Below are 27,196 nucleotides of genomic sequence, written 5' to 3' on the forward strand. Positions count from 1 at the left end.
GATCTAGGGAATTGGATCTGTGCTCCGGTTCCCTGAATTAAGCCTGAAATACCTTCCACATTCCCCCACCCACAGGCGCTGCATAATCCTACGGGTTTAGCGCTCCAATTCATTATAATAATCAATTCAGGGAACTGGAGCACAGATCCAATTCCCTAGATCAAGAGCCCCTCGCCAGCGTCAAGGAACCTCCCTTGAGGAGAATTCAGTATGCAGGATAAGCTTTTAAGATGACGTTTTCACTTCGGGTACATTTCTACCTTAAGCACTTGATTATCCACTGACTTGAATAGTAACAGTTCATACAATAATCCATGTGATATGTCGAGGTATCTTAAATAAAGTACAAAAAATTTTGATCAAGTATTCTAAATCTGCTTGTAAGAGAAAATATCTGTAAGAACCTAAACCTTTGCTCTTTTGCTACTATCCAGAGGATGGATATTGAGTGTACAATAAACTAGCCACTACCGTCAGTAAGTTCATTCAGGTACAGGTACACACATACAGTTACATAACTTATACATAGCAGCATATGTGTAGATTACCTAGGATAACCAAAAAAGTCAAGGAGTGACTATTTCCACTGGGCGTCCTTGGCGTCCACAACCTACGCTTTGAAAATATTCCGTAAATGTCGCTGCTGCTGCTAGAATTATAATAATAATATATATATACATAATCATTATTACAATATTACGGCCACGTCCAACTACTGACAACTTAAAAGGAATACTAAACATATTAACGACACAGGGATCATACAGCTCCTGGGACATGAGAGGTAATGTTTGCTCCGAGGACTGACAAGGTAGCTCCAGTTTCTTGAATCAAAACCCTTTCACAGGTATCAAGACCCCCCCCCGCCAAGAGGGGTTTACCGAGCATATTTCCAAGTATGCGGGCTTTGTGATACACATTAGGTGAGGGTGCTTCGGTGCTGGTGAAACCCGCTTGATCCAAGGAATTGGAACTAGTCATCCTTTCCCTCAGATCAAACCTAATGACCTAATATTCACTGTTACCACCGCTTCGGGTCCCCCCAGTCTTGAGTGTACCTATATATTCGTCTGACGCCGCCTTTAATCCCATCAATCTCAAAACACTAGTTATATGACCCCTACGGGCTTAGCACGTCAGTTGAGTCAGCTCTGAGAAGATGCATTATGCGCAAAGAACACAAATCGATTCACCTTTGCAGTGACTTGAGTGACCACAGCTTAGTCAACTCAATTTCTCACAAGCTTAGAAAAACCATGCGTAGTAATGGTCCTGGGGATCATTTCCTCCTCCCCCCCTAGCTCGCAGCCTAGTCATCAAATACCTTTGCTATATTGGATTATTTCGAATTTTCCCACTCCCGCGGTCCTGCCCTGGGCCAGGCTTGTCTGCTGCTAGCCCAGTCAACCAGGCTGCTGCTGCTGCAGGCGGCCCTGGACCACAGACGTACATATTTGTGTAGTCTCCTAGAACTATTAAGAAACACGCATTAAGTGTATGGTGAATATTAAAAGAAAGTAGAATATTTGCGTTATTTTAAAATTTCACGGTACAGAAAAAAAAGACCAGTAATCCTGCTTGAGTGCCAAAAGTATAAGGAGGTAACTTTGATGTTGAAGGGTTCTTGATCCAAAGAACTTGTGTTATCCTTGCTAGAATCAAATTTGTTTACCCTCTATACCTCCCATTCCCCAAGGGTCTATGACCCCTCCGAGTTTACCATTTGCAGAAATATAATATTGATAACACGCCTCGCTGTGCCGAGGCTTCAAGTAGTGTTCGTGATACTACTAATGGCTCTTAAAGATTGCATTTAGCAGTTGCATATCCAAGTTAGGCCATATATTTTTAATTTACTTTCTACGGGCAATTTTTTTCAGATGACTGGAATAGGAATGCAATTTCTGAGATGAGAATACAATGTCTGGGATGGAAATACAATGTCTGGGATGGGAAAACAACGTCACGATGGGAATAAAAATATAATTAAGATTCAACATGACGTGGGTATTTCTTTCGGATTGACAGGCAGGTATTATGGAAGGTATCACTCTCCTCTCATGAGTTTGAAACGGGAAGGCTGTATAGCCCTTGTGGCTTAGCGCTTCTTTTTGATTATAATAATAGTAATTGAAACAGAAGTCTGTTAAGGGGTCGTAAATGAGTCAGTATTCAAGTACCGACATTTCAGGTTTCAAGTAAATCAACAGACACACTCCCAGTCATGACAATGTGACGGCATAAAATGCGACAAATTGATAAGTATACCCCTTCAGGGGAATTACGCACGCACGCACGTATACACGGACGCACATGCAAACACGAACAATCCAAATGTGTGCATGCACATGTACACAAACATGCGGAGGCGTTACGCAAGCCTGCTGAATGTACAAGCCCCTTTGCAGTAACTACCTCATTTATCCCCTCCTTCCTGTCTTTCCTGAGACGATCCCTGCCCCTTTTACCTTCCACCCCAGCTTTACACGCCCCTCTCAGTCATCCTATTTTGCTTCATCCTCTGAATCCCCAAACCACTTCAGCTAGCCCTCCTCAGTCCTCATAATTGTACTTTTGCTAACGCGCACTGCCCTCTGATTTCTACATTCAGAATTCTCTGCATAAAATTCACATAACACATTGTTCTTAAGCACATCTCCAGTACCTCCAGCCTCTTCGCTGCAACATTTAAAGCCCATGCCTCACACCGAAGAAAAAGTGCAGATACTACTATATTCTGGTACATTTTACTTTTTGCCTCCTTAAACCAAATTTTCTTTCCACAGATGCCTCAGCACACATTGGGGCCAGAAGCCGAGTCCTGACATCTGCAAACAGAACTCGGTGAGTGTGCTACCTACATTTCCCCCCTCGTCATTTCTTTGATTCATCTATTTTCTAAACTTCTCTACCGACATGTCCACTTCCAAACCTCTAAATACATTCACTTCATACTCTCCCCCCCCCTCATCTATGCTCATTCTATGTTCATTTTTAGTTTCTTTTACAAACGCTCCCATATACATCCACCAATTTTTGCAACTTCTCTTGAGAATTTCCCATTCATAAGCAAAGAGCAACTGTTGCATCTCCCACTTTGTATCAGATTAATTTTGTAATTTAACACCTCTCACCAGACACACTTGCATTCACTTTTACAATTCCATTTGTAAATACACTAACCACCATGATGATATTACACACCTTTATGTAAGACCTACTTTTACTGCAAAATAGCACCTCCCCCCCCCCCACATCTTACATATCCTAACCAGAGCCTCATTTTCCGCATAAAAACTATTTACGTTTGTTAATAATAATGTGATATACATGCTTAAAAATATTAGTGCAACTTTGTTTTTGTTTTAAATTATTCTGTTTTGTCGTGCAACCTGAGAATGCCTTCACTGAACATTTTCAAACAAAATGCTGATAGTGTCAAATCAAAAGGTAGGTGAGGGAAACTTTTGGGTTGTATAAGTTTACATTTGCTATTTTTATAAGTTAAAGAAGCGAATTATTGCGTTTTCTGGGTGTCTTAATATTTTCAGCATTTGTGTATTTTGCCTCAGGGAAGGCTGGCATTATTATTTACTAGTGTATTTGGACCTGGAGGGCATTCCGGGGATCAACGTCGTCCCTGCGGCCCGGTCCACGATTAGGTCTCCAGGTGGATAAGGGCTTAATCAACCAGGCTGTTACTTCCATTTTTTTTTTTTTTTTTGATGTAAATTAGAATTTGCCTGTAACCAGTTTCAAGGGCTCTTATACCCCTGGAGGGCACCCCGAGGCTAAGCTTCCCTGTTGCCTGCCTTGCCAGCCAGGTTGTTTGTGCTAGTGACCCGCAGGCCGTCATCACAACCTGGTAGACCCAACACTTATAGAAGGAAGCTGTCCAGCTTCAAAATTTCTGTTGTGGTTTCATGCAATAACTTCAAATTGCCTCCTGTAGTTGACTTCAAACTCTTCAAGAAATCTTTGTTTTAAAATAAACTGTCACTAAACCGAAAGGTGGACTAGGGGCTCGAACCGTCGGACTGTCAATTTTCGGACCGCGGTTCGAGCCCCTCTCCAACCCTTCTGATGCTTGATGTTTAGTAAAATATATGATTTTTTTTGTGTAAGTGCCACTTTGTGCCGGAAATGAAATAGCATCATGTTCCTTTAAGTCTCCACCTTATTATTGTTTACGCAGTTTCCTTAAGTCCTTTAAGGGACTTTTATCATAAATATATCCGTAGTCGAACACCTACCAAGACTGAGGGAGTGATTACCGCATATACTGTCACCAATTTATCCCACTACTGTCTTCAGTTTATCATCTTTGTTGAATTACAAAAACTGGTAAGTCAGTGGAAGGCCTCAGTAGTCAGATAACCAAAGCTCCATGGGCGGGTCATCATCTGACTAAGACCCGCGTCAGGAAACATTTGTCCTGTTTCCTGACGAACCTTACCTAACCTAACCTTTGTTTGCCAGAAACTTCAGAGTAAAGATACTCATGTGTTACACGTGTCTAATTCATTAGAAATAATTTAGGCTAACTGATTCCATTAAAGTTTTGTACAATGCTGTGTTGTGTTTCCTCGGAATAACTATCTTTAACAGGTAAGAGGGACTGATTACCACATATTATAGTCTCCAGTTATAATTTCATCTCACCGTTTCGGGTTTGTAATCTGTGTTGAATTAAAAAAAAAACTGCGTGCCATAAACTTCTTCAGAATAAAGATAAGGTGTTGCACGTGTTTAATTCATTAGAAATAATTCTTGGTTAATTCACATTTAACAGCAGCCTAACAGGTAAGAGTTTCATAAAGATCGGCATATTGATTATTATTGTTGCATTCAAAACTTTAGCGCTAAACCCACAAGGATCATATGTGGGTTCGCTCAAAAACGTTTCAATTTATATTGTAATGTGAGGTCTAGGGACATTGCTAACCTAGTTTCGTGTGACTGATCTCCATGTTTTTCAGTGTTTGACTGGGTTGAGTTATAACTCCTGTGCCTCATGAGCTTGTTGATTTACAGCTTCTGGGCCTTGTGAGGGTGTTAAGTTATATATGCAGGGCTTCTTAAATGTGTTGATTTCCAGCTCCTGGGCGGGTTGTTACAGCTCCTAGGCTTCTTGAATAAGTTGAGCTCCTCCTGTGCCTCGAATGTTGCAAGGCGCCGCTACTATGCAACTTGCATGCATTGAGGCACAGGGAACTGTTGTCCCTGTTCACCTAGCAGTAAACAGCTGCTTGGATGTTAGCAGACTGTCGTGGGTCGCATCCTGGGGACAAAACCTAATTCGCCCGAAATGGATGTACATGGTTATAAATGACCATAATTTTTAATGGGGTGAACCGGTAAGCCAGCGGAAGGCCTCGGTCAGATGACCAAAAGCTCCAAAGGCGGGTCATCATCTAAGACCCACGTCAGGAAACACCTGTCCTGTTTCCTGACAAACCTTACCTAACCTACTGCTCTGCATAGCCAGGGACTTTATGTAATTAATGTGAGCTATGGTCTGTATTAGTTGTATCATGTGCTTGTAGAAATAAAAGACTATTATTGGGAATATACCTGTGATCTCGCAGCGGTTGGAACACATCCAGGACCTTCCCTGGAATGTGGTTCACAGCAGCCGACCAGCACACAATTACCTACAGTATTTATTACTACGTGAACATGGTCCGCCGGTGTAAGGAGACTTGCTCATACGCTCGTTTTGCCCGAGAATCGAACCCCGATACCTATTGACTGTTTCGTGAACATGGGCAGCAGGTGCGAGTTGGCTTGAACGTACTCTTGTTCCGCCCGGGAATTGAACCCATGTGTTTTTGGTTGTGACGAACGCGGTACCACCACTGAGCTACAGATCACCATCTCAAAGAAACTTAGTATTCATAGCTATATATATAAACATTGTCATATATTACTTTGAATAATCACATTGGGTACTATAATAATAAAGTATAAGGTCGCAGTCATATATATATAGACTTACATGAAGCGAGCACTCTCCCCGACTGTCAAACCAAGACTGATCTCCACACTATGTTTACCGAATTTATTAGGGACTCGTGAGATGTGCTTGAGTGGTCAGTGATTGGTGGACGACCAGCCAGTCACGACACGCCCTGCCGTCACGTGACTTACACACGTGATTCTATTGGTTGATACAAACACCTGCCACGTGCCGTCTCTTCCCGTGATTTAAAGTAATTTGTGTGATTGCAACCGTGTTTTTTTTTCGTGTGAATTAAAATTTTCACTGTCAGGACATTACCTCAATAAACTTTTGAAGATTTTAGTATATAATGGAAAGAGCATTTAAATTTTGTATATAAAAGCGTTCTTACGTGAGAGGAAAGAATTTAACACGTATGGGTCATGCAGCGCCTAGGAAATGCAGTCAGTCAGGTTTGATCCGAGAAAGGAGAGGATAACTACAATTCCTTGGATCAAAAACTTGAGCATCTGCAATTACCGACAGTGTGCAGTGTATATCTTTATTATGACGATGTTTCAATAAGTTCTGGCGACGTTTTCCTCAAGACTTACGAAATCATGTGATTGATCACGGGTTCAATCCCCGCCCGTGGTATGGTTTTTCTCAATGTTTTTGGCGACGTTTCTTACTGTCGGCGAATTTTGTGATCAGTGCATTAATAAAGCCTTTTCTGATAATTTGGACTAAGATATAGGTGAGTAAGACACGTGTGTAATAGTTGGGGATCTTTATTGTTGAAACGTTTCGCCTACACAGCAGGCTTCTTCAGTCAAATACAAGGTTACTTAGAAAAGAGGTAACAGTAGTAGTGGCGAGGACAAGGTTGATCAGTCTGATCTTATAGTTGTAGTTTTTGAGGTGGTCAGTCCCTCATCCTGATCTGAGGTGGTCAGTCCCTCATCCTGATCTGAGGTGGTCAGTCCCTCATCCTGATCTGAGGTGGTCAGTCCCTCATCCTGATCTGAGGTGGTCAGTCCCTCATCCTGATCTGAGGTGGTCAGTCCCTCATCCTGATCTGAGGTGGTCAGTCCCTCATCCTGATCTGAGGTGGTCAGTCCCTCATCCTGATCTGAGGTGGTCAGTCCCTCATCCTGATCTGAGGTGGTCAGTCCCTCATCCTGATCTGAGGTGGTCAGTCCCTCATCCTGATCTGAGGTGGTCAGTCCCTCATCCTGATCTGAGGTGGTCAGTCCCTCATCCTGATCTGAGGTGGTCAGTCCCTCATCCTGATCTGAGGTGGTCAGTCCCTCATCCTGATCTGAGGTGGTCAGTCCCTCATCCTGATCTGAGGTGGTCAGTCCCTCATCCTGATCTGAGGTGGTCAGTCCCTCATCCTGATCTGAGGTGGTCAGTCCCTCATCCTGATCTGAGGTGGTCAGTCCCTCATCCTGATCTGAGGTGGTCAGTCCCTCATCCTGATCTGAGGTGGTCAGTCCCTCATCTTGACATCGCCACTGTTTTTGCTGACATTTCTAGTTTTGTTTTAAAATATGGATTAAGCTGACATCTCTGCAGTGTATGTTTGATGTCAGTAACAATTGCTATGTTACTTAATGTACGTGGGTTGCTGGTAGATATAGGTTCATCACTTGCTAGTTCCTTCACGGAAACAGGGTAAACTGATCTGAAAGTGGGAATTATGTAGGACAGGATATATAGATCAAGAGGTGTTTTGTCTGTACGCATCCTGGAGTCTACCTGGAGGGTATTCCGGGGATCGACACCCCTGCGGCCCGGTCCATGATCAGGCCTCCCGGTGGATCAGGGCTTGATCAACGAGGCTGTTACTGCTGTATATACACAAGAGTTTTCCTTAATCTCTATTTTAGGGATTGCGACATTTTTTGGCGGCATGCAACCTTAATAACCCTCATTTAATTGAAAGGGTTTAAGCCTCAACCAACCATTTTATTTTTGTGTTGCAGATAGCGAAAAAGACACTTTGGGGAGCAGCATTTCCATATGTCAAAGATCAGATATAGATCTTAACAAATAGAAACGTTGCCCCAATGAAAACTGGTTCTGCAAAGTGTCGTTTTCCAGAAAATCTTCGGCCACCCGTGCAACAACAAGGCCATTCCCATTGTTTCCCAGAACAAGGCTGTTATGGTACTGGTAGTTCTCATGACCACTCGGGTATTTTCTCTCACTCGTGACTGAGTCGCTTGTCGCCTGTTGGAAGAACCTCTGGCATATAAATTCAAGAAATAATATGAGAGGTTTGCGTGTCATGGCCCGTGGAACATAAATATTGAAACATGGCGGGCGGGGGACACCTAGTAAAATAGGAGTCGTTGATGTTGAAATATGACCCGTAGAGGTCAGACAGCGCCTGGGGAATGGGAGGTACTCAAGTTTATTCCAAGGGAAAGAGTAGCTCTGATTCCTTGAATGAAGAGCCCCTAACCATTATCGAGGTATCCTACTTGAAGAGCAGCTGCTTGACTAGGACATGCTGGAAAACGTTTCGGTCCTGGGACCTTGATCTTTCTACACCAGTTTGTCGGTATCTGTTACCAAGGTTCATACCATGTTTATATACCTGGAAAGTACTTGAGGGCCTTGTCCTAAATCTGCACGCTGCCATAACATATTGCACTGAGAGATAAGGAAGTGCAAAATAAACCCGGTGAAGAGCTAGGGTGCACTGGGCACAGTAAGAGAACACTGGATCAATATCCGTGGTCCCCAAACTATTCAACATCTTATCTTTGATATGCCTTTACCACTGAGTTCCGAGAGTTTTTCTACGCCTAGAGCCCGGCCTTGGGGCAAGCTCGTCTGGTGCTTGCCTGGTCAAGCAGGCTGTTGCTACTGGTGGCCCGCTGACCCACATGTCCATCATAGCCTAGTTGCCAGAAGATATAAACACTGCTGGAACAAGTATAGAAGTCTTCAAGAGGAAACTGGACTACTGTCTTCACTAGGGGCCAGATCAACCAGGCTGTGATGGATATGTGAGCCAACAGATCACCAGAAGCAACAGCCTGGTTAACTAGGCAAGCACCAGACGAGCCTGGCCCGTGGCCGAGCTCCGGGAGTATAAAATTCTTGGGACTTATCAAAGGTATATCAGATGGGTCAAGGGAGGACAGGGATAAGGGAGTTGGAATGGTTAAGTGGAGTGGAGAGAAAGAGAGTGATGAAAGGGGAAGGGGTGATGAGGCGTAAGGGATGGGAGAGAAGGGGAAAACGGAAGAGGTGGAGAAGCAGAACATGATTGTATGATAAGCGAGGTGCATGTAAGGACACTTACTTTTTTATATTATTTTACCAATCACACACCTCTCCTTCATACCTTCCTCAACTTCTCCCCTTCCCTTCTCTTTCCATCCTTGTGTTTGTCCCTCTCTTCCTTACTTCTTCCTCCTCCATTTTCTTCCGCACCACACAAAAGCACAACTGAAACTCCCAAAACCTTTTTCACCACAAGAATGTTGTATAGAAATATCGTCACGCGAGTGTGCAGTTCACCTCAGGGTACACAGTACACACTTGTAAGAAAATAAAACTAAATTTTGACAGTGATAAAATTAATGTTAGGAAGGTGTACGCACATTAAGTGCCAGTGAGAGCTTCTACGAAGGTGGTATCCAAGGGCCACCGCCACTTAAGTATCAAAGGGAACCCCCGAAAGGAGTATCGAAGGGTGCCATCAGGAAAGAGGTACCACACGCTAACAGTGAGCCGCTAACAGTGAGCCAGATTTAGTACAGACACATCAGAACAAGAGTAGTGAGGTAGTCTCTAAGTACCACACACATCAGAAAGCAAAGAGTACTGAGGCATTAGTGTTTTAGCACCAGACACATCAGAAAGCGAGCCTGTTGAGGCACAAGTTCAAGGAGACTCGAATCAACTCTTGAATGAATGCACAGAATGTATAAGACATGAATGGTAAGAGTGTAAGAATGAACCAACAGAACAGAGGAGCGAATATCAGGACGCAGGGGAAGGAGGGGCTGGTGAACGAAGGACAGGTGATCAAAAGGAAGGATAATGAACTGAAGGATAAAGGAAATGGCCAAAAATATGGTTATCATACAATGCTGTTATGAATCAAGATAGAATCACAGGCTTCCTACCAGGAACACATCATGCACTCTCGCTCTCTCTCTCTCTCTCTCTCTCTCTCTCTCTCTCTCTCTCTCTCTCTCTCTCTCTCTCTCTCTCTCTCTGTAGCATAACTAACAATAGACACACTTTTCCAACACCAGCAAACACCCGTGAAGGTCCTTTACAGATCAGATGCTCTTTCCCAGGACAATCAAGGTTATAGCTGCCGCCACACGAACCAGTTAAAAATAACTGGACCATTTAAAATGGCTGGACCTAGCCTAATGTTCTGATATTACTAGACCAGTTAAAATGATTAAAATTACTGAACTAAACCCAACTTCCTGAAATCACCAGAAGTATCACCAGCCCAGGAACCAGTTAAAATAATTGGACCAAGTCTGCCCTCCTGAGTAAAGAGTAAACAGGATTAAGGAAATATATTGGAATCGACCCCCACAACCAGAACTAGGTGAGTACACCACCTCTCCTGTACCAAATGTGACCAGTTGTCTCAGGAGAGGGAGAGGGCACGGATGAGTTGCGAATGTTTTTCTAATCCCAGAGCCCGGCCCTAGGCCAAGCTCGTCTGTTGCTTGCCTAGTCAGCCAGTCTGTTGTTGCTGGTGTCCCGTGACCCATATCTCAGTAGTAGTAACCAGTTACCAGTAACCAGTGTACCAGTAGATGACTCACTACCAACCGTCTCTGCCTGAGTCACTGTCTGTATTCATATTGTGCTGACCACAGCAGTATTCAAAGACCCCCTCACATATGGGTACTGTGGGCGGCCAGTCAGTCATACGAGAGTGAGCTAGGAGATAGGTACGGCTGTTTGGGCGCTCCCCACATTATCCGTAATTATACGTACTACCAGCCTACGTGAGTATTACTTTACCCTATCCACGTGTTCGAACTCCCACATGATACATATATCCATAACAGCCTGGTTGATCTGGCACCTGGTGAAGATAATTGTCCAGTTTCCTCTTAAAGAATTCTACACTTGTCTTGTATCTTCTGGTAAGATGTTGAATAATCTGAGACCACTGATGTTGATACAGTGTTCCCTTATTGTGCCCACTGCATGCCTCTTTTTCACTGAGTTTATTTTGCACTTCCTCCCATATCTCTCTCTCCAGTATGTTGTAATGGCAGTGTGCAAATTTGAGAACAGGCCCTCAAGTACTTCCTAGGTATATATTATGTATCTCTCCCTTGTTCCAGTGAGTACATATTTAAGACTTTAAGGCGTTCCAGCATAGAGCCTTATTGGCTCTATGCGGTAGGTAAACCATCTCGTATCTGTTCCAGTTCTGATATTTCACTCGGGCAGCGCCAACACACGAAACGGGCATCACAGGGAGGCTACAGACAGTCAGCACCCGGACACTCATGGTGTTTTCTGTTAGTGTACCAATGGTACCCCCAATTAAAAGTAGGGGCGCCATTGGTACACTTAGAAAACACCATAAGTGTCCGGGGCCCAAGACTCTTCAGCAGCCTCCCACCAAGCATAAGGGGAATTACCAATAAACCCATGGCTGCCTTCAAGAGAGAGCTGAACAGATACCTAAAGTCAGTGCCGGATCAGCCGGGCTGTGGTTCGTATGTTGGACTACGTGCGGCCAGCAGTAACAGGCTGGTTGATCAGGCCCTGATCAACCGGGAGGCCTGGTCGTGGACCGGGTCGCGGGGGCGTTGATCCCCGGAATAACCTCCAGATAGACTCGCAGGGCTCCCAGGTAGCTGTACACCCGTAGGTTTCATACAGTGTCTGGGTAATGAAAGGCAACCAGATTCAATCCGAGGAAGAGGAGGCTAACTCCAATTCCTCCGATCAAGCCTAATTACTTCCCATTTCCATAACTATATGACTCGAAAGATTTTTTTACATAAACAAGTTTTTAGAGGCTAAGAGCCTCTTATTCTACCTGAGATCATTTCGAAGTCCAGCTCTAAGGTACTATCACCCCCCAGGATGCCACCTACTCCAGTCGACTAACATCCAGGTACCTACTTACTGCTAGGTGAACACTGAATGCTTTACCATGAGTTTATTGTAAAAATAAATACGTGTAAAGTGGAGACCTATTTTTAATATGCTAAGTAAACTGACACATTTTAAACTACAATTTAGAAAAAAATATAAACATGACTGATATTTTAAACACCATTGTAAATATTAAAAGGTTAAACATTGCAGGACCAACTAAAAACTGAATGAAAAATTAATTTTCACCAGACTTCTGCTTTCCTTTTAAGAGCTAACGGACCGTCTTAATAATTTATGACACGAAATTATATCTTGACTTTAAACCGCTTGTGATCGTGTAACGTTCCACCATTAAAATAATTAATGGACACAAGATGATCATAAACAATAGCACGATAAGATTATAACCTTCATTAAGTGAATATATGTATTCTGGTGGCGTGGCTCTTAGTGTTTTTATCTATACATATACCTTACACTCCATGCTATGTTGTATTCATATCACGAGGAGTGAATCATGTGCATGGTAGAGATGACTACGTCGCCGCAACGCAACAGAGCCTTGTGCTCTATGACGGAAAAATAAAACGCATATGATTGCATTAATGTTTCGAACGTTTCTCAGGGGCAAATGATGGGTTATCATAGGCTAGGAGGGAGGGTTTAAATGTGTGTAGGGGGGTTAATTATTGTCTTCATTGGTGAGGATTATGATAATCATTGCTAAGCATTGTGTCTTTGCTGCCTGGTCTCAGACTGGACCGTGAAGACCAGTTAATTGTTCAGGTAGGATCGAAACACCGATACACGTTTCGTTATATGTGCGGGTTATTTGTGTAAAATAATCCCCAGAACCACTAACAGATAACCCGTAAGGGTCGTACAGCGCCTGGGGAGGAGGAGGAGGAGGCAATAAAACTTAATACAAGCTAAGGGAGGATAGCTTCAATTTCTTAAATGAAGGGCCACTTATTGCAGATGGGATCATGTTGTTTATTATTATTTTTAAAAATATTCTGGTCTAATTATATATATTTTATGGTGAATAGTGAAACGTATCCATTATTACCTGGAGTTTACCTGGAGAGGATTTCGGGAGTCAACGCCCCCGCGGCTCGGTCGTGTTCCAAACACGGGAAAAAATTGTCGAAAGGGAAAATTTCCCCACTATTTAGGTCAAAGATTGGGTAAGGTAGGGTAACCCACCATGAGAAAGAAGTTACTGAGAAAATAGACACTTAAAACCTGGGAATTTATCTAACTGGCGTTTGTAGGATTTGCCTTTAAATCATGGATCTACCTAGCTACTCTTATCAGCTTTCGTGGTTTAGTTTTGTCATATCTGATTCAGAATCCATGCGTGGAATTACCGTTCACTGCTCTAGCTTGTTCTATCTACCATATGAAGGTACCTTGAGAGCTCTCATTTGGTTGTTCACTTTCCGCTCACTCATCCTGGTTCCTTCCATTGCAGACTCTTGTCAGTCAAGTTCTTACCCAGGAGTATGTTGTATGTTATGACTATGTCCCCTCTTGCACTTTTTATCATGGCACCTTTCCATGTAAATGATATTTCTTATGTTAGGCTAGCACCAGACAAGCCTGGCTCATGGTCGGGTTCCGGGAGTAGAAAGACTCTGGAAACTCATCAAAGGTAAGGTTGTGTTGCATCGTCTGGAAACACTGACAGGTAGTAAAGACATACTGTTGAATAGCAGGAGTGAGAGACAGCATGAAGCAGCAGCATCAGCAATGAATCTTGGAGACAACAAAGCAGAAAGAGGACAAAAAACAAGGCTACTAATTTTATGGGATCTCAAACTAAAAAAAAATAATTGGAAAAACTGGAACCCGCACGTGGCTTCATAAAAATGGAGAGAAGAATTAACGGAGGCAGAAATGGAGAATTTTATGATCAAACACGTGAGGGAAGCAATAAGAGAGAGTGGGATGTGTCTTCACACTTGATATTCACTCTTAGCAAACCAGATATGAGAGAGTTGACTACGGAATACCGCTAAGTGCAGTGATGACACACTGCTCAAGTTTTATTTTCTAGATGTAGTGGGACTGGAGTAAAAATGGAAGGAAAAAAAACTGAAAACCAAAACTATAAAAGAGTAGACTGAAGATAAAATTTCCTGAGAGAACTGAAAAAAAAACTAGACATTAAAAAGTGTCGTGAGATTGAAGAATTTACACCAGATATAGAAAGAGAAAATGCAAGAGGTCGTAGTTCAACTAAAACTGCAGAGAGGCCAATGCAGAAAGAAAAAGGAACGTGGAATATGAAGCAAAGACGATAAAAAAAATCAAAGCAAGCAGAAAAAATAAGAATACACGAGTATGAAGGGAAGCTGAGAGGGAATTTTGAAATTATTCCAATGCCTATAATAATGAGCAACAGAAATGACAGGGTTAATTATTGATGTATTTATAAAAATACGTAAATTACTGTCAGGAAACATAGAGCCAGAGCTGATTAACTGGTTAATATTAGAAGTTAACCACAAAACATAGAAATAAATAATATTGAAGGAGTCGGATATAACAAAAATTATGGGACCCGACAGCCTATCACAATGGATAGTGAGGGGAATAGCAAGATGATTCTCTAAACCCATAACGAAGATCCTCACCATTTGTTTAAGAGCAGGACAGCTGCCAGGTAGTTGAAAACTACCCCTTGTATTAATACATTAGTGGTATACAATACTGACAACTTCATGAAGAACAAAAAGGCACAATACCATGACAGGAAAAATATACAAACAACCCGCACATAGGAGAGAGAAGCTTATGACGAAGATTCGGTCCAACCTGGACCATTTACAAGTCGCACTGACCCTGTAAGGTAGGTAGGTATAATGTTTGCCAGGAAACAGGACAAGTGTTTCCTGACGCGGGTCTTGGATGATGACCCACACCTGGAAGTTTTAGTCATCTGACAGAGAACTTCCTCTGGTTTACGGGTCAACTTCTTTATGATTATAACTATTAGGAGTACTTGATGATTTACACAAGAAGGTGAGGGAGCCAGTATATATAGGAGAGGTGGGACAGGGACGGGACAGAGATAAGTGATGAAGTAGTGGTAGTAGTAGTGGTGGTAGTGGCGCAAGATACAGACAGGGGAGTAAAGCGAGGCAATAGTAGTAGTAGTAACTTTATAGACGTTTCGCCAGTCAGTGGCTTTATCAGTACAATGCAGGGACATCAACGGAAGATTGAACATTAAAAAGGTATAAATACCGACAGGTTGTTAGGTAAGACACATATGCAACAGTTAGGTATCTTTATTTTGAAACGTTTCGCCTACACAGTAGGCTTCTTCAGTCGAGTACAGAAAAGTTGATAGAAGCAGAAGATACTTGAAGACGATGTAATCAGTCCATCACCCTTAAAGTTTTGAGGTGGTCAGTCCCTCAGTCTGGAGAAGAGCATTGTTCCATAGAATGAAACATATTGTTTCATACTATGGAACAATGCTCTTCTCCAGACTGAGGGACTGACCACCTCAAAACTTTAAGGGTGATGGACTGATTACATCGTCTTCAAGTATCTTCTGCTTCTATCAACTTTTCTGTACTCGACTGAAGAAGCCTACTGTGTAGGCGAAACGTTTCAAAATAAAGATACCTAACTGTTGCATATGTGTCTTACCTAACATCAACGGAAGACTGTAGAAGAGGTGATCAGTCCCTCATAGACATGTTGCACACGTGTCTAATTCATATCCATGCTTTTTAAACGAGGGCAAACAGAGGGCATTTAAATACAGACTGCTAAGACTATATATATAGTATATCCTGTCATGTGTATGTAAAATGTCTTATGTGCACAAAGGAAGTCGTAGAGCAGTGGCCTCGTGTTCGGCTCACAACCGAAAGGACCCAGGTTGAACCCTGGACGAGGTAGGGCTCATGCACAAGACTCCTTACACCTGCTGTCCATTTTACGTATCAGTAAATAGATACCTAGTATTAAGTGGACTGTTGTAGGTAGCATCTTTTGGGAGGACCAAAGGGTCACAATGAAAATAATCCACATGTCTTGGTTTACTTGAGTTATCCCAAGCTATTACTACTTTGGAGGTAATAATCTAAATAAACCCTTCCGTAATGGTTAAAAAAATTTTTAATTTAATCATGAATAACTCAAACACAGTATAAACTTCTCATCAGCACAATAGTTACATGATTTAAAATATTATCAAACTCTCCATAAAGCGAGGGTAAGACCCGTCCCGCCTGTAACTAAATCACTGCAAATGGCTGATGATATCATCGGAAAAAGTTCGACAAAATTCTTACTTGAAAAATCTTAACTCTTGAGTGATCATTAATAAAATAGAAACCTCTGTAACTGATCATAAATTATGCTCACATATTGCTTAGATTATGTTTCTTATTTTACGTTATAAAAATTAATTCGGTTAGGAATTGTATTCCTATCACTGATTTAAAATGTATTCGTGTAGGTAATCCGTGGTTCAAGTGATAGTCTTCGTCTCACAACTGAAGGACCCGGGCTTAAACTCAGGACGAGTGGAAACATTGGGTATATTTACTTTCACCTGTTGTCTTGGAATGTTAACCCGGGGAGGGTTAGCCACCTAGAATAACCCAGGAAAGTGCGTCATCGAGGACTGTCTTATATCCATTGTGGTCCTTCAGTCTTGTCCCCTAGGATGCGACCCACACCAGTCTGTTAGCACCCAGGTACCTACTTAATGCTATGTGAACAGGGATAGCAGGTGTAAGGAAACATGCCCAGCATTTACACCCGTATCGGGAATCGAACCACGGACACTCAGTATGAGGCAAGAGCGTTACTAACCAAGCCATTGGGCATATTTCTTCTCACCTGTTGTCTTTGCTAGCCGACTGTTGTGGGTCCCATCCTGGGGAAGAGGATCACTGGACTTCAGTGGGAATAAGCCACACTGGGTTACTAAGCCTATAATAGCTATAAAAATTGTAGTCTTAATTAAAATATCATAAGTGGGGAAAACTTTTGAATATAGAAGTTAACCATTTAAAAATAATACATTTTCTTTCTTTCACATCAAATATAAAGAAAATGTGTTTATGGGTAACTAAATTTTTGGTTTATCTTATAAAAAATAATAAGTCTCTAAAATAAGAATATTGAATACAGCGTCATAAGATCATTGTAAAAATCTTTGAGTGTATTGCAGTAATATAATTATAAATAACTAATTAAAATTGTTTTTCCATATGTATAATAAACCTAAGAGCAATTTGAAGTCAAATGGTGATTAATTCGTCTGCCATCACACAGCAAACTAACAATATATTTTATTACGAAAATCAAGCGGCTCACCTTACTCAACCGTCTGATCACAGCCTCATCGGCGTAAAATGTTGCGAAAGATAATTAATGAGAGACATTAGTCGTCAGGAGCAGCTTGGAAGATGTAGCAGCAAGATGATGACCGTCTTTGTGGTGGCCAGCCTCCTGCACCTCCCTAGCTCTCAACACACACACTTCCTGGGCGTCCGTGGCACTTGTGGCACTCCGTCAGGCACATCTCTGGGTCATTGCATAGAGATTCACTAAGCGCAATGATAAACAGAGCTTCACCACTTCGCAAGATGCTGATACTCTGGAAAACACAGCCAGCAGCCACACACGGAAGGATGTATGATAACTTCCCGTCTTGAAGATTTCTTTAACTGACAATTGCCTGCGAGGAGATAAACAATTAGAATCTCGTGCTTATTAAATATTTGAGTGTATTAAATCAATAAGTGAGCAATATTGATTTGTACAGCAATGTGACTAACGTATAGAAGATGTGTATTAGGCCAGTAGGTAACCTCATGGACCCCTCCCTATCCCACCCTCCCAACATGAACTCTGACCGGCGGCCTGAGGGCATGCGGGCCCCTGGCTACCATGCACTTTCATAATACATCGTCTAATGTCAATTATATTCGTAGGCTGTGTTCATTTCATATATGCATCAGAAGAGCATAATATCGCAGCTTCATAGTACGTCTCTCACATCTTGCTATAGCGCAGTGAGAGGAGGTTAGCCCAGCAGGATATTAAATATTATTTGATTGGTCACTACTTGAAGTTTACTCTTGAGTTAAAAAAAAAAATAGATGATGGGTAAGTTTTCACCATCTGCCGAGGGCGATGGGAAGCCCGTCGACCTCATTGTAAATACCTGAGCTCTCTATCTGTCTATCTATATATCTATTTACCAATTCGTCTCTATGGTGGACATAATGTAGTATATTATAAGAAGTTGGTGTAGCTGCGCAAGATGACAGGGAAGCATCAAGTCATGTGGGTGAGCAATAGTTGTGTAGCAGAATGGAGTGGCTGGCGAAGCCAGCAGCTTTATTGTTGGAGGTAAATGTTAGCGCTGTGGGCGGAGAGGAACGCTACTCCTCTAGTTTTTCTGATGATTAATTACTTTCAGGTATTCTTATGAGTCATTCATTAATAAACGATATCTCAAGCGCGATCCCGAAGTAATAGAAGCAGAGATTTACACTCAAACCATGTTTAAACTTTTATATAATGTAAATACGTGGGTCGCATACCGTGTGCACTATTTTACTGGCAGCCAGAGGGATATTTTTTCTGGAGGTAGGAGGGGGATGTTGGGGTAAGAGCTGTGGACCAACTCGTGTCTGTCGAGGTTAGGATCTGTTTGTTTTTCTGTGGCTTATCTAAATTGATCAAAACAAGTCCCACATGGCTCATAAATAAGTCACTTTGTTGACTTTTTGGGGGGTTTATCCTAGGTATTTACACATGTTACTATGTATGATAATTTATATAACTGTATTTGTGTGTCCCTGTACCTAAATAAACTTAGTGTCCTTGATTTCCGACAACTGCTGCCTGGGTCTCAGGCGAAGCTTGTTTTTTTCATCTGTGGAGGATAATTATGTTCCTGTCAGTAGTGAGGGACAAAATATTTATAAGATGGATAAATAATTATAAAATAAGTGTCGGTAAAGGAAGAGGCGTTACCATGCTTCAGTGGTGGAGGGTTCGACTCACAGCCGAAAGAACCCGGGCTCGAATTGAGATGTCAAGTCTCCTTACACCTGCTGACTTTGTTCACCCATAAATAGGTACACGATGTAGATACTAGTTGACTGTTGGGATTCGCATCCTGGGGAAGAGAAGCAAAGGATCCCGTAGCTCGATTACTAGCGCATTCAGCTCACACACTGAGGTCCGGGTGGGAACATTAGGACGTGTTTCCTTAAGGCACCTGCTGTCCATGTTTACCTGTCGGTAAAATAGGCACCTAGCTGTTAGCATTCTAGGGACAAAACTGACCTAATTTGCCCGAAATGCTCTGCATAACCATGGGCTTTCTATATAGTAGTATGTCATTGATGTCAGCTACGCCTGTATACCTTGTACATGTAGAAATAAAGATTATTATAGTAAGTAAATCACACTGTTTGGCTTTAGTAAGTAGGATAAGACTGTTCGGATTTTTAAGGGCTAGCCACTCAATGCGTCATCGAGGACTGTCTTGTCTTTCCATTGTGGTCCTTCAACCTTGTCCCCCCCCCCCAGCATGCGACCCTCACCAGTCGACTAACACCCAGGTACCTATTTTACTGACAAGTAAACATGGACAGCAGGTGTCTTAAGGAAACGGGGCTGTCCTTTTCTCCTTTGTTAGTGTGACTTTGTATATGGTCCAAGTCGGACCGAAACGTCGTCCTAAGCTCCTCTCTCTTATGTACGGGTTATTTATTTCGTGTTCCAGACATTGTATTGTGCCTTTTTTTTCTTTAGGGCTGTCCATAATCCGTGTCGACGCACGGGGCTGCCTGTAATTCGTGCCAACGTACGGGACTGTCCGTAATTCGTGCCGACGATCGCGGATGTCCTCGCGTGAATTGTATTGATTTCCTATTGTAACTCAGAATTGTGGGTTCGTCGGGTTTTTCTGATATTCGGGGCAGTATTTAATATAATGCGTGGTGAATTTTGCAGGTCAAAGGCCACTTTTGTTTGAATTTAAGGTCAAACAATGGTTGTTTTGACTGAACTGATTGAGGAAGCCAGAAGATTTGCCTTGGGTCATATGTATCTCACACATATAATCTTTCGAAGATTGTAGAAATAAAATCAAGACACCTGCGTATTTACCGCCATACACTTGTGTATAGTCTTGTAGAATGTATGAACGATAATTGTGGGAAATGTTATTTCCTGTCAGCTGGGGAAGTGGAGGGTTGAGAGTGGGGTGTGTGGGAGGTTTGGATGGAGTTTTACCAGGTGACACCAGAATCTTCCGTCCCTATTTCTCTTTTTCAATTCAATTCAATTCAATTCAAAGTTTATTCTCTATAAGGATTACAATGTTGAATTTACAGAATTTGGTTATTGTGTGGTTTACATGTAGTTAAATAATGATTGCAGAGTGTACCACTAGAACGCCTAGCATGGCTAGGCATTTCGGGCAGACTTAGTTTAATTCTTTATTTTAAAATATTACAAATTATGAGGTAAGTTGGTATTATGGCTAAGTGACTAAATACTAGTTTGTGAGTTTAGCAATGTGAATGCTTTTGTTTTGGCACAGTACATAGTTTCAGTATTGGAGTATCACAGGATTCATTATTTTAAGATTGAGATTAATATTTCTGTTTATGGTCAAATGGGTGAGTGAGTGTAAGTGTGAACCACCAGGTGGTATTCGTGTAGTTAGTTGATGGGGTGTATCAGGGAGATAAGATGTTTTCTAATGGTAGTTTTGAAGGTGATGAATGTGTGTGCAGTTCTAGAGTTCTCAGGTAGGGTGTTCCAGATTTTAGGGCCTTTGACATACATTGAATTTTTGTAAAGGTTTAGTCGGACACGGGGAATGTCGTAGAGATGTTTGTGTCTGGTGTTATGCCTGTGGGTTCTGTCACAACTATCAAGAAAGCGTTTTAGGTCAAGGTTGATATTTGGTTCGACACCCTACCCAACTCCATACCTTGAAACCCAGGTATTGTATCTTGCACTTAATATGGGTTATATACACGGAGAGGTGTTTATCTTGCAATATAAACAGATATGTATATGTGGCATGCAAAGAGTACGTAACCTTTATTCGGCGCATGGACACACCCTCATTTACAGGCTATCTCCCCCAACCAGCGAACCAGGTTGCTAAGAGTTGATGATGGGGCCCCATCGTTCAACTAGTGACCAGGTTCTAGCCAATAAGAAGGTGGGATTGACAATCGCAGAGGTTATGTGGATACCGCTCTCCTGTCTGCCCTTGTCATTCCCACTCTAGAGCTGGTTGAAGCACGGTCTGCTATCTTGTGGCTTCTATTTCTGCCTTGCTTACCGTGGAGTGCACTATATTTATCACTGTACATAGTGTACATATTGCTGTTATAATTGGTGAAGGATAATATAAGTCTAAACTTTTTCTGCTGTGTTTATTTGCTCCCATTACACCTGGGATAACAGGCCCTTTGAAATCCTAGGTTGTAATATGGGTAGCCTGTCCGAGAGCTGGACTTAGAGAAACGGTTGAGCTTAGGGTGAAGCTTGTAGCAGGAACATTGTGTAGCTTGCTGTTTCGCTTCGCTTTACAAATTTTGCGTGTCAGTTGCTTATGATCAGCCTTGCTATTGTGTGATCGTTCAACAGCTCGCTACTAGCTTGTTCAGTGTGCTCGCTTCGCTACGGTCAATCTTGTGTGCAGTCGGCTTTGCTTGTATGCGTATTCTGCAATCGTACTGTGCATAGCTAAGCGTGTTCTGCAAATTAACGTGTTACGTTGGGGTATTCGTACTGTGCATAGCGAATAACTTATGCCACCTAGACGAGTCAGACGCCTGGTGTCGGCATATACTTTGCATAACCTACCTAAATTGTCTCTACAGCGTTGTTGGCAAATTGCTCGTTCCATTGGCATTCCCTATAAACGCACTCTCACAGCTGCGCAACTGCGTTCACTTATTGCTGACATACTTATTGAAGAAGAGATGGCACATCAAACTCCTCCCTCTACGGGAGCTAGGGCAAAAACTACTATGTTCTCGCAGGAGGAAGATGATATACCTACGGAGCAAAATGGTCAGTATAGTGCAGCTGGGTTGTCTCAGGGTGAATCAGCGTCGTTGGCACTTGAGCTGGCAAAAATCAATCTTGAGCAAACTAGGGAACAGAGAGCATTCGCAAGGGAAGAATTTGATAGGGAAAGAGAAAGGAGGCAGTTTTCGCATTCTGTAAACGATTTCAGTTTACAAAAAGCAGTACAGCTTGTTCCCCGCTTCAATGAGGCCGAACCAGAGCAATTTTTCGAAAGCTTCGAAAATCAGGCTCGAGCCTTGAGGTGGCCGGAACAGCACTGGGCAGCGTTGGTTCATACAGCATTATTGGGTAAGGCACAGGAATTTACGTCGGTATTAACTGACGCTGAATTCTCTGATTATCAAGTAGTGAAGACCACAGTGTTGGGAGCATATACATGTATCCCAGCTAAATATCGTAAGACCTTCAAATTGAACAGGCGGCAGCTTGGTCAATCCCTGGTGGACTTTGTGAGACAGCAAACCAAAGCTTTTACCAGCTGGTATAAAGCGAGTGGTGTCTCTAACTTTGAGGAGCTGGTGCAGCTTATTCTGATTGATAACCTGCTGGAGTCTGTGGGACCAGAGGTTCGTGTCTTTCTGCAGGATCGTGACTTAACCACTGCATTGGAGGCGGCCAGGTTGGCTGATACCTTCGAAACGAACCGCTCCTTGTCCGAGCGGTCCTGTCTCTCTTTTCAACAGTCTGGCGTGAGCAGAGATCGACAACATTGGAGAATGAAGTGCCAGCCGGAGGGAGAGCGTCTACGTCATCCAAATAAGTCACCTGGTGAGCCACGCTTCTCAACATATGGTCCCCCTGCGGAGAGGCAAACTACTTATGGAGCATCTCGACAACAATATCCAGAGAGGCACCAGCCAGAACGACACCACTTGCAACGTCATCAGGGAGTAAAGGGCAAGCCTGTCGTCTGCTTCAAATGCAATAAAGTAGGTCACATCAGTTCCAACTGCCCCCAAAAGCCTCAACCCATCGGGAAAATCTCTAATATCCCTAGTAACATGTCCCCTAGAGAAGTAGAAAAAGGTATGGCCCCTTATTATTGCGAAAGTCTTATTTCCCTTCAGGAAAACTCAGAACCAACTAAAGTAAATACCTTTAGAGATACTGGAGCATATTGCTCACTTGTCAGAGAAGGAATATTACCCCTTTCAGAGAATACTTCCTTGAATTCCTCAGTTTTATTGGAAGCTTACGGAGGAACTATATATTCAGTTCCTTTGCATAAAATTTATGTACAGTGCAAATATTACACTGGGTACTTGACTGTAGGTATCTCAAAAGGATTTCCCATGAAAAATGCCATGTTATTACTGGGTAATAACATTACTACTGTTACTTCGTGTCCTGAACCTATAATGATTAATGCTTCTCCAGTGTTGGCCATAACTCGGGCAACATCCCAAGGGTTGTCTGGGGAGAATGTTGACCTATCCTTGGACGACTCCGATCTCGGAATAGCCACGTTGTTTTATGAGACACACCGGCCGGAGTCTCGTAAATCAAGTGAACAGACCCCGATCAAGCCTTCCTATTCCCAGGTTGCAGGATTACCAGATGTCTCTGTTTCCATGCCCGAGGGACTGTCCTTCCGGGAGGAACAACGAAAGGACCCTTCTTTAAAATTCGCTTTTGAGGCAGCCATGGGTAAATCCTCTTGGGGTCATCCAGTCAAGTATGAAGTTAAAAATGATTATTTGGTATGCACTGAGACTGGTAAGGAGATAGAGGGCCGGCAATTATACGACAGGTTAGTGGTTCCAACCAAGTATAGACCTCAGATATTAAATATAGCTCATAATACGTCATCAGGAGGTCACTTAGGAATTACAAAAACCTTGTATAGAATCACAAAAGAATTTTATTGGCCAAAATTAAAGAAAGATGTGAAGAATCATATTAGGTGTTGCCGAGAATGTCAGCAAGTTGGGAAACCTGGACATTCCATTAAACCTGCACCTCTCCAACCCATACCTGCTGATGGAGAACCTTTTGCAGATTTAATTATAGATTGTGTAGGTCCACTACCTAAGTCAAAGTCTGGAAATCAGTATTTATTTACAATTATGGATAAAGTAACCAGATATCCTGAAGCAATCCCTATGCGTAGTATCAATACTAAAGCTATTCTCAAAGCTTTAACAAAATTCATTTCTTGTTTTGGCATTCCTAAAACTATACAAAGTGATCAAGGTACTAACTTCACTGCCAAAGCATTTAGGGAAGTATTAACTAGGTTAGGGATAATTCACAACTTATCCACTGCCTATCACCCTCAGTCCCAAGGCGCCTTGGAAAGATTCCACCAAACATTAAAAACAATGATGAGAAGTTTTTGCATGCACTTTCCGACAGATTGGGATGAATCTCTACCTTTGTTGCTGTTCTCAGTACGAGAGACGGTGCAAGAGTCTACAGGGTATAGTCCGTTTGAGCTGATCTTTGGGCACAATGTACGAGGTCCTCTTCGGGTGCTCAAAGAAGGATGGATGGGAGAAGACGTAAGCTCAGCACTCTACAACCCGTCTTCAAGGTTGCAGGTGGCACGTGAGTTGGCCACGGCTAACCTAAAGACAGCTCAAAGTAAGATGAAACAGAGGTATGACAGAAGTGCACAATTCCGCTCCTTCCATCCAGGAGACAAGGTGTTGGTGCAGGAACCTATACCTGGCCACACCTTGAAAGCTAGATATACGGGACCTATGCAGATTGTAAGTAGATTATCTGATTTAAATTATGTGGTAGCTCCCATTGATAAGACCTCAAAAACAAAAACTTACCACATTAATCAAATCAAGGCCTTTCATACACCAGATAAAGTCCCAGTAATGACTCTGTCCTCTACCTCTGAGGACGACTCTGACTCTTTGCACTCTATCTCTGAAATTAATACTAAACTTTCAAATTCTGTCCTCCTCAAGGATCCTAGCCCTTTAATGGCTGGATTATCTGAAATACAAGCAACCAATTTAACTGAGCTTCTACAGTCATATCCTAATATTTTTTCGGATGTGCCGAAAAAATGTACGTTAGGTTACCATGATGTAGATGTGGGAAAATCTAAACCAATTAAACTCTCCCCCTACAGAGCTAATCCTGAAAAGCAAAGGCTACTTCAGCAGGAAGTAGACTTCTTGTTAGAACATGGTTTAGTGGAGGAGTCATCTAGTCCATGGGCTTCACCGTGCATCCTAGTAAAGAAGGCTGATGGAGGGTTTCGTATGTGCACAGACTACCGTAAAGTGAACGAGGTCACAATTACAGATGCTTACCCTCTTCCTCGTCTGGATGACGTAATTGACTTTGTGGGTAAGGCTACTTTTGTGTCCAAATTAGATCTCCTTAAAGGTTACTATCAGGTACCTTTGACAGATAAGGCGAAGGAAATCTCTGCCTTCGTGATTCCAGGAGGTCATTATCAGTATACAGTTACCCCCTTCGGAATGAAAAATTCCCCCTCTTCATTCCAGAAACTCATCCATCAGGCTATTAAAGGACTTGAAGGCACGGCAGCATACCTAGATGATATTGTTGTGGTGTCTGATACTTGGGATCAACACCTACTTAGACTTAAAGCTCTGTTTGAGACCTTTAAGAATTCCCAATTAACAGTTAATTTATCTAAATCTTCCTTTGGCCAGGCCACTATCACTTTTCTAGGCCATGAAGTAGGTAGTGGTAATGTTGCACCTAAACTTGCTAAAGTTCTTTCGATTAAAGATTATCCAGTTCCTCATGATAGGAAATCTCTTCAACGTTTCCTAGGCATGATAGGATTTTACAGAAGATTCTGTAAGAATTTCTCAGATATTGTAGCCCCTCTTACCTCTCTTACCAGTCATAAAGTTCCCTTTAATTGGACGTCAGATTGTAACACTGCTTTTAATAAAGCAAAAAGATTATTGTGCTCTGCACCCATTCTCCTGTCTCCAGACTTCTCCAAACCTTTTTCATTACAGGTTGATGCTTGTGAGTCTGGGGTTGGGGCAGTACTATTACAAATCGGGAACAAGGAGTTGCAGCCTGTAGCATACTTTTCAGCCAAGTTCCAGCCACATCAGAGAGCTTACTCTACCATTGAAAAAGAAGCCCTCGCGCTGGTAATGGCTTTGGAGCATTTCGATGTTTATGTGGGCCAGACATCGCAGGTGGTCACAGTCTACAGTGATCACAACCCGTTAGTCTATCTCCAAGCCATGAAGAATCACAACACAAGGCTTATGCGTTGGACGCTCAGGCTGCAGCCCTATAACCTGAAAATAAATTATATTGCCGGCAAAGAAAATGTGTTGGCAGACTCTTTGTCAAGAGTCTAGTTTAATATTTTATTTAGGTTAGGATGTATTTGTGGTAACCCCCCTTTTAAGCTCTTTTTTTTTATCCCCTGATGTGGGGGTTTTTTTTTAGTGAGGGGATACGGGCTACCGTCCGCTTGTATCTTGGACCTATGTTGGCCTATCTGACTGCTGTCTCACTCTGAGTTTAGGGTTTGGCTTTTGGTCACTAGGAAAGCTGAGCTCTATCTAAGAGTGGGATGGTGGAGAGGATAGGCGGTCCCATTATTTTGTGCCATGGCGGCACGGTTACCACTGGGAGGTGGCAGCCTAATCCTGAGCCTTCTCGGGGGTGGGGGTGTGGCATGCAAAGAGTACGTAACCTTTATTCGGCGCATGGACACACCCTCATTTACAGGCTATCTCCCCCAACCAGCGAACCAGGTTGCTAAGAGTTGATGATGGGGCCCCATCGTTCAACTAGTGACCAGGTTCTAGCCAATAAGAAGGTGGGATTGACAATCGCAGAGGTTATGTGGATACCGCTCTCCTGTCTGCCCTTGTCATTCCCACTCTAGAGCTGGTTGAAGCACGGTCTGCTATCTTGTGGCTTCTATTTCTGCCTTGCTTACCGTGGAGTGCACTATATTTATCACTGTACATAGTGTACATATTGCTGTTATAATTGGTGAAGGATAATATAAGTCTAAACTTTTTCTGCTGTGTTTATTTGCTCCCATTACACCTGGGATAACAGGCC

General features: G+C 42.6%; 1 protein-coding gene across 1 annotated transcript in view; it reads right to left on the minus strand.

Annotated features, from left to right (window-relative positions):
• The window catches only part of LOC128704972 (DBH-like monooxygenase protein 1), a gene marked incomplete in the record, with an annotated part of 87,243 nt that extends 69,535 nt beyond the window's left edge, over positions 1-17,708 (minus strand). Inside the window, 1 exon segment of the mRNA XM_070105221.1 lies at positions 17,407-17,708.
• Positions 17,709-27,196: the final 9,488 nt, after the last annotated feature.

The sequence above is a fragment of the Cherax quadricarinatus genome, chromosome 97 (genome assembly GCF_038502225.1).
Source record: "Cherax quadricarinatus isolate ZL_2023a chromosome 97, ASM3850222v1, whole genome shotgun sequence".
NCBI lineage: Eukaryota > Metazoa > Arthropoda > Malacostraca > Decapoda > Parastacidae > Cherax > Cherax quadricarinatus.